The following is an 8,661-nucleotide window of genomic DNA, read 5'->3' on the forward strand; positions in this document are numbered from 1 at the left end:
TATATTCGAGATCTAAAAGAAGTATAAAAAGCAATGCTGCTGTCCTAGACAAATTCTTTAAAAAAAAAAAAAAAGATGATACATTTTCCTGTGTTAAGGAATATATATGTGTATTTGTCTGGACATCTGTAGGGTTGGGGGGAAGGGAACCTAAAGTAAAATTATTTTCGTTCCTAATGGTGGAAATTATTCCCATCAAGCAAATACTGTGTTAGGTTTTTGTCTGATAATGAATTTGTGAATTATATCTTTGATATATCTTTTATTAAAATGCACTGTTTAGTTTAGCTGTGGTAAATCAGTAGTTATATATTTGAATAACTTGGTGTGTCCTGAATGTTGTGGTATTGAAAAACATTGTGGTCTTTCTAAACTAATGAAGTGCAAATAAAATTTTGTATTTATGAATGACAGTGGAACTGCACCTGTTATTAGAATGGCAAGTATCAAATGATGGGTAAAAGGTAGAATCAGGACTATGAAACAACATTTGTTTTAATTTTGTTATGATTTAATGTTCAGTTTGACAGTTCCTTTAGGTGTAGTTAGAAGAGCAGCAGACATTAGTTGTTCACCTTGATCGCTGCTCTGTTGGGAGAGCAGCTGATGACCTGGCCCAGCTGATATCTTCAAATAGCATGTGACTGCTTGTCATGCTGTCTTGGCAGGTGGTCACCAAACTATTAATTACACTGACAACACAAGTGTGAACCAGTCTTTTTCACACTACAGCTTCTCTACTTCTCATTCTCTGGTGCTGGAACTCATTTTGTCACTTTTGCCACTCTTCTAGCCAGAACACTGACACTGACCAGTAAGGTATACCACTGACTTAAACAACTTCTCTGTTTTCTGGAAGGGAAAAACACACAACAAAATGTTAACAGTAAAAAAAACCCAAAAACCTAAAAATAAAAAATGAGCCCTTATTTCACTGAGCAAGCTCTGACATGCTAAATACAATACCATGCAGGTCTTTAGCACACCTGGATTTCAACTGACAAATTAAGGAAGCATGGTTGATGTTTGTGCTTATGTCTTCTGCCACCTTGTGCCTAAATGGTTTGCTTTTTTACATAGTAAACTTATGGTTTACTATCATATTGGTAAGATAAAATCAATTTCTAAAGCACTTGTAGGATTTCTCATGGTACTGTGGGCAATAGCAAGGAAGGAAAAATTATGGAAAATGGATTTTAACTTGACAACCATTTTATTTTAGCTGATTTGTTTTTCTTTGTACTTAGAAATTTGTGATTTTTTTTCCTGCAGTTTTGAATTTAATAAAAATTAAGAAATTTGACTTAGATAAACTTTCTTTTTGTAATTCTGTGCTCTTTGTATATAGGTAGCTTGGGATCCCAGTCTCTTGTACCAAAAATTAAAAATTACTGCATTTGAGAAAGACTTATTTATGTAAGAGTGCTTTAATGTGTTTGATTATTCATTGGAAATCATAAAAAGTTCAGGAAACCTATTTGCTTTGCATCCGTTATACTATGAGACCGAAAAGGGTTTTGTCTCCTAATTTTATCTCTGCAACTTTTATGAGAGTCAAAAAAAGTTCATTTATGTCCTTGTTCTACCTAGCGGGCATTTGTAGTGTGGTGCAGAAAGATGGGTGGGGAAAAAAAGTTATTCTTGCTGCCTCATATGGAAGTTCAACAGGCAGCCCAACCCTCATTGACATCTAATGGACTGTTTGAGTGGTCTGCACAACCATTGAGAGATCACAGGGTGAAAAAAAGGGAAGATGTGCACTAGCTGCAGCTAACTTGTGTTAGCAGATTGCTGCTTTAGGAGCCCTGGTTAAGGGTAGCGCATTTCCCACTCTTCAGGGTGTGTGAGGGGATTGTTTCCTTTTAATACTGAACCCAACATGATTTATCACTAACCTCATCAGATGCTGCCAAGGTCTTCTAGTCCCTGGCAGTTTCTTCCTGCTGGAGAAGATACACAGGTGTGTCTTTTGACAAGCAAGCATGGCAAACAGAAATCACAGGAGTGTCAGAAATAGGATAGTAATATCTATTCCAAAGCAGTGGTGGTTTCTTGACTTTCATGAAATAATGGTAGCTAGATCGTGGCCATTGAACAGTGGTTTGCCACTGATTTAAGTGTGGTCGGGATTTACTCCATGAAGTTCCTGAAGTTGCACAATTTCTGTGGTTTATCTGGTTAGCACTTTATCTTGTACCAAAACCAAAGTTCATATCTATCAAAAGACAGATAAAATATTTGATTGTGTCCATAAAGTTTTAGATCTGCCTATAATAGACATTCAACCAGTGGGTTGAGTTAGCAGATCATTTCTTCATAGGTGAACAGAAGGAAAGGACGAAGACTGGTAATTTCTCTTTTGTGCAATACTGAGTCATGATATGGAAAAAGATGAAAACCACTGGCTTACCAGGACATCTTGAATTATGCACTGTTGTGTTGTGTGCACTAAAGGAATAGTGACAGTCACATCTTGCTTTCACCAGGTGTTCTGCTTCTTCAGGGCAGAGATGCACCACTAATGTCAACATTTGGTACTTCTGACAAAGGAGGACAAGAACAAGGTGGGGAAAAAAGACAGGAAGTTAAAAGCCAGGATACGGTGACTTGCTAAAGCAAATTTAGGGCTACGTGTTTGTGTCCTTGCTGGAGATTTCAGCATTGCCTCATTTTTAGAATCAGAATAGTTTAGATTGGAAAACACCTTTAAGATCCTCGAGTACAACTGTAAACCCAACACTGTGAAGTCCAACACTAAACCATGTCCCTGAGCACCACGTCCACATGTCTTTTAACTATGTCCAGGAGTGGTGCCTCAGCTGCTTCCCTGGGCAGCCTGTTCCAGTGCTTGACAACCCTTCTGGTGAAGAAATTTTTCCTAATATCCAATTTAAACCTCCTGTGATGCAACTTGAGGCCATTCCTCTCTTCCTGTCACTTGCTATGTGATACTCAGAAGAGACTGACACCTCGCTACAACCTCCTTTCAGGTAGTTGTAGAGAGCAATAAGGCCTTCCCTCAGCCTCTTCTTCTCCAGACTGAAAAACCCCAGTTATCTCAGCTGCTCCTGGTATAGACTTGTTCTCCAGACCCCTCATCAGCTTCGTTGCCGTTCTTTGAACATGCTCTAGCATGTCAGTATCTTGTAGTGAGGGGCCCAAACTGAACACAGTATTCAAAGATGCGGCCTCACTAGTGCTGAGTACAGGGGCACGATCACTTCCCTACTCCTGCTGGCCACACTATTTCTGATACAAGCCAGGATGCTCTTGGCCACCTTGGCCACCTGGGCACACCCTGCCGGCTCATATTCAGCCACCTGTCGACCAACATCCCCAGGTCCTTTTCTGCTGGGCAGCTCTCCAGCCACTCCTCCCCAAGCCTGTAGCATTGCATGGGGTTGTGACCCAACAACAACCTGTGTGACCTGGTACTTAGCTCTGTTGAACCTCATACAATTGGCCTCCAGCCTGTCCAGATCCCTCTGTAGAGCCCTCTTACCCTCCAGCAGAAAAACACTCCTGCCCAACTTGGTGTCATCTCCACACTTACTGAGGGTGCACTCAATCCCCTCATCCAGACCACTGATACATTAAACAGAACTGGCCCCAACGCTGAGCCTGGGGAACACCACTTGTGACCGGCCACCAGCTGGATTTAACTCCATTCACCACAACTCTCTGGGCCCAGCCATCCAGCCAATATTTTTAACCCAGCAAGTAGTGCACTCGTCGAAGCCGTGAGCAGCCAGTTTCTCCAGGAGAATGATGTGGGAGATGGTGTCAAAGACTTTACTAAAGTCCGGGTAGACAACATCCACAGCCTTTCCCTCATCCATTAGGTGTGTGTCCCCTGGTCATAGAAGGAGATCAGGTTGGTCAAGCAGGACCTGCCTTTCATATATCCATGCCAACTGGGCCTGATCACCTGGTTGTCCTGCGTATTCCGTGTGATGACACTCAAGATGAACCGGTCCATAGCCTTCCCCAGCACCAAGGTCAGACTGACAGGCCTGTAGTTCCTTGGATCCTCCTTCCTGCCCTTCCTGTAAGTGGGCGTCACATTTGCTAACCTCCAGTGAACTTGGACCTTCCCAGTTAGCCAGGACTGCTGATAAAAGCTGGATGCCTCCAGCTCCCTCAGTACCCTTGGGTGGATCCCGTCTGGCCCCATAGATTTGTGTCTAAGTTGTGTAGCAGGTCGCTCACCATTTCCCGTTGGATTATGGGGGCTTCCCATCCCTGTCTTCCAGCTCAGGGGGCTGGGTACCCGGAGAACAACTGGTCTCACTATTGAAGACTGAGGCAATAGCTGGATTAAGTTGTAATTGGTCTTTGGCCCTTCTAATTTTCTCCCTGCATAACGTCACAACATCCTTGTAGTCCTCCTGAGTTGCCTGCCCCTTCTTCCCAAGGTTATAAACTCTTTTTTGTTCCTGAGTTCCAGCCAAAGCTCTCTATTCAGCCAGGCCAGTCTTCTTCCCTGCCAGCTCGTCTTGCGTCACATGGGGACAGCCCGCTCCTGCACCTTTAAGGTTTCCTTCTTGAACAATGTCCAGCCTTCCTGGAGTCCTTTGCCCTTCAGGACTGCCTCCCAAGGGACTCTGTCAACCAAAGATTTATTTTATTTTATTTTATTTTATTTTATTTTATTTTATTTTATTTTATTTTATTTTATCCGTTATTTATGTTACCACACTGAAGGGGCAGGAATTTTTGGCAGCAAACGGTTTTGCCTTAATTGGCTTGCCTTTTTATCATTATTTGTGAAAGTGGTATCATAAACTTCTCATTACTTAGAGTGCTAGATTTAAGCAGGATTGGGAATTTGGTAGGTCTTTCTGACTTGGGCAAGGATTTCTAGTTAATCCCGTTAGCCTTGGAAGCCAGTAGGTGTTTTACAGACTAGTGCTATTTGTTTTCTAAATGGGACTCTTCTGCTAGCTGTCAGTGCTAGCATCAGCTCTGTGATCCTTTTGTTCCACACCTTTACCTGTCTGTGTGTCAAAATCTCACTGAGATAGGAAGATTTATAGCAGGTACATTTCTGAGGTGGGAAGGAAAACAAGGTACGAAGGAAAATGGGAACAGAGCAACCAAGCTAGTGAAGAAAGAACGTGAACAAAAGCCTCTTCTGGAGGGGGGAATGGGGAATGCAGCCTGTTTCCAGTTTGGTCGCTTTCCTGGATTGGGAGTTCATTCACATGAGTTCATCTCTGCAGTTTGTAAAAGACAAAAAGAAACTGCACCAACCAGCATGAATTCATTCTCCCTTCTTGTGTTGGCAGTTTTTCATTCAGTGGAAACAGTAGAGGTTTTGCTGAAGCAAAGAATCCTTTCGCTGTAACGAAAAGGGCTCAGTGTGTACTAATGGCAGGTATAGTCTCACTTTGGGGAAAAAAGGCAGAAACACTTGGATGATGTCTTTCAAATTACTGCTGTCGTTTATACAGACTCTTGATTGTGCTGCATGCAAATCTTCCTTTTAAAATAGTTTAAATGGGTCAATTTGAGATGTTAGTCCTTAATATTTTTTGTCTCTTGTCGAAAGATGTGAAACCAGTTGGCTCTAGTTTTTAAAAAGTCGGATTTGCTTTGTCCTAGCTAGTTGTCAGAATGGCTGCATTAAACGTAGGGTTTGTTCACCTTTCTCTTCCTTCTGGCTTAGAACGTTTCAAATGGTCAAAATACGAAGGTGGCATCCTAGTAGGTACAGTTGTCTTGAGGGTGAGCTACAAATCTGTTCACACTAAATGAGGAAAAGCCGAAGTGCCAGCGTTCACATTAGGCTGAAACGAGAACTTTTGAGCAGTGCAACTTTTTATGGCACGGCTGGGATTCCCTGCCAGGGCAGGCGCACTGGTGGAAGTTGACCATTAGGCGTCACTGAAGCTCCACCAGTGAAGGCGTCTGCCCTGTCCTGGTGGGTTGGCAATGGCTTCGGGCTGCTTCCTACTGGGCAAATGCCTCTTCTGTCAAAACTCCTGCTTTCTCCAAAGCAGCAACTTAAAGGGTAATAGTGGTGAATAGCTGCGGGCACTGAAAATACAGAGGAAGAAATGCACGAGTGTGCTGTGTTGATACAAGGAAGGACGTATTTTTTTAGGGATTAAAAATAGATACTTCTCTTTCTGTATGTGAAGCTGTGTTTGCTTAAGTATATTTTCTGACAGAAAGAATATTTTTAGCTAACTTCCAGTCGTCTGTATGGTAGATGCAATTTAGTTAGTTGTACTTCTTGGGGATCCCCTTTCATGACTTATTAAAAAATCATTAAGTATCCAGATGGGCCACCTTCTTTTCCTAATAAATAAATAAATCAAAATGTGAAAAAACCTCAGTGTGATTCATTATTTGTGTTTCTGTCAGGACTCATAATATCTTAGAATTGCTCATAAAAACTGTTCTTTTTACTATTACTTTATTAGGTGGTCTTGAATTAAATTATTTTTCCTTACAACTCTGGAAAAAATACACATAAATTATCTCTGATGAAGGGTATTTTTCCTTAAAATTATAAAGGTCAAATTTTCATTTTATTTCTAAGTACTTCAGAGGTCTAATTCTATATATTATTCTTCAAGGATGCTGTTCTGTCACAGAGGATTACAGGGTCAATGCTATTAAAATAAAATTTTATGTCAGTCTGGGTGTGTGCCAGTGATTGCAAAAGAATCCAGCTTCCTGTACTTCCTAACAGATAGTTATGAAAAATTTAGGGTTTATTTTATTTATAATTTAAATTTTTTATTTCCTGACTATTATTTTGGCCTTTTAGAAAGGAGGAATCTTGTTTGGTATTGGCTATGATTTTTGTTGTTATGGGGGAATGAAGTTGCTTTTTTAGATTAAAACTGTTACCTTTTCCTCTAACACAGAGTTCTCTAAAGCCCTCCCCTGTTGCATCTAAGGATTATAAAATCTACCATGCATATCTCAATGTGTTAGTGCAGGCCATCCTACAGACACCTTCCCTAGCTGGCATAAAATTATGGGTCCCTAAAATCTGGCTCGTACGGAAGAAAGCAGACCGTTTTCTTTCTTTCTCAAGGACCGTGATGCAATTTCACAGCAGCTATGTAAACACAAGCTTTATGGAATTGTCCATGCTTGCATGAAGAGTGGGAGGGAAGGCAGTAGGGCAACCAAATGTGTTACCTGCCAAATTATGAAATTACTTACCTTATGCTACAGGTTTCTGGCTATAGTCACTTCTCCTTGGAGGACACTGCAGCTGCCCCTAACGGGGTTTCTAGCGGCATGTCAGGAGGGGGACAAAATCTGAAGAGTTCTGATAACCACTGGGAGAAAGACGAGACCAAAACCTCCATCTGCAGCCAGTGGTGACCTCTGCATCAGGGCATGGCTTTGTTTGCTCCAATGCAGTTTTGATTTTTAAGAACATAGAAGTGGAAGGGCCTCTTTAACTTAATCTCCCATGATTATAGGCAAACATAAAATAGAGGCTTTTTCCCCACTGACATCCTATAATAGACAAGGATTAAAAGAAAATAAATTTTTTCCCCTGCTGGGTAGGAAATCTTGATGGTAAACTTCTGCTGTCCCTGAGCTGATGAATCGTAATAGCACAATGGGTTTTTCTTCCAAGAATTGGCCTGATTGTTGCATTTTTTGAGAGCCATGGGGATTATCGATGTCTTCGATATACTGTGGTAGTAGGTTCTACAGCATAAAGGTACACTATGGGAAAAAGTCCTCTTTATTTTGAACCTGTCACCTGCTAATTCATTTCATCCCCCAGCAGTCTCTTACCAGAAGAAACAGTTGAACAGTCATTTTCTTTTTACCTTTTCTATGCTTCCCATAATTTTAAGATCCTTTATCAAATGTTTCCATCAGTCATATCCTTTGCAGGCTTGACAAGTCCTAATATCTTCAACTGTTCCTGTTATCGAAGCCATTTCACACCTTTAAACATCCTTACAACCCTCCTCTGTACCTTTCTTCTATTACCATCTTTTTTCAAGAAGGCCAGCACCGCGTTCAAAAATGTGGTTTCAGCGTAGGTTTACATGGTAGCTTTTTATCATTTAATCGGTAATTTATCCAGAAGACGATGTTTTCTTTTATCCCATGACATCTTAGTATCTTTAAGAGCCTTCAGTGAGGGACATGGTTGAATGGCTTTTTTAAATCCAGGTAGTAAATCCAAGTGGATCTCCCTTTTCATGCAGTCTATGATGGCTGGATAGCACAGATATCATTAGATTCCCAGTGTCGTTCTTCTATGTGTCTTCTTGTCTTTGATCACAGTATCTAACAGTATCTACCAACAGTATCTACTTACAGTAAGACATCTTACAGTATCTACCAACTACCCCATATCAATGTCAGTCTGATGTCCCTTAAAGAACTCTCTTTAGTGGAATGTGCATGGCAGGACAGACAAGATGGGTAGTTTTTGCACTAGATGTGTATAGTCACCACGCTAAGGAAAGCACAGGCAGGTTGCACTATTTCTGTCAGCTTAAGAGCAGACTGAAAGGAGTTTAAAAGCAGTGAAAATCTCCATGTTGACACATTGAAAAGTTTAAACTTGATTATGTTTAACTTGCACCACTGGCATTGTTATAGATACAAATCTGTACCAAAATAACTCTCCTTCGCAGATTCTTGTGAACTCTGTGCATCCAGACAAGG

The sequence above is a fragment of the Phaethon aethereus genome (genome assembly GCF_964289735.1).
Source record: "Phaethon aethereus genome assembly, chromosome: 2".
Lineage (NCBI taxonomy): Eukaryota > Metazoa > Chordata > Aves > Phaethontiformes > Phaethontidae > Phaethon > Phaethon aethereus.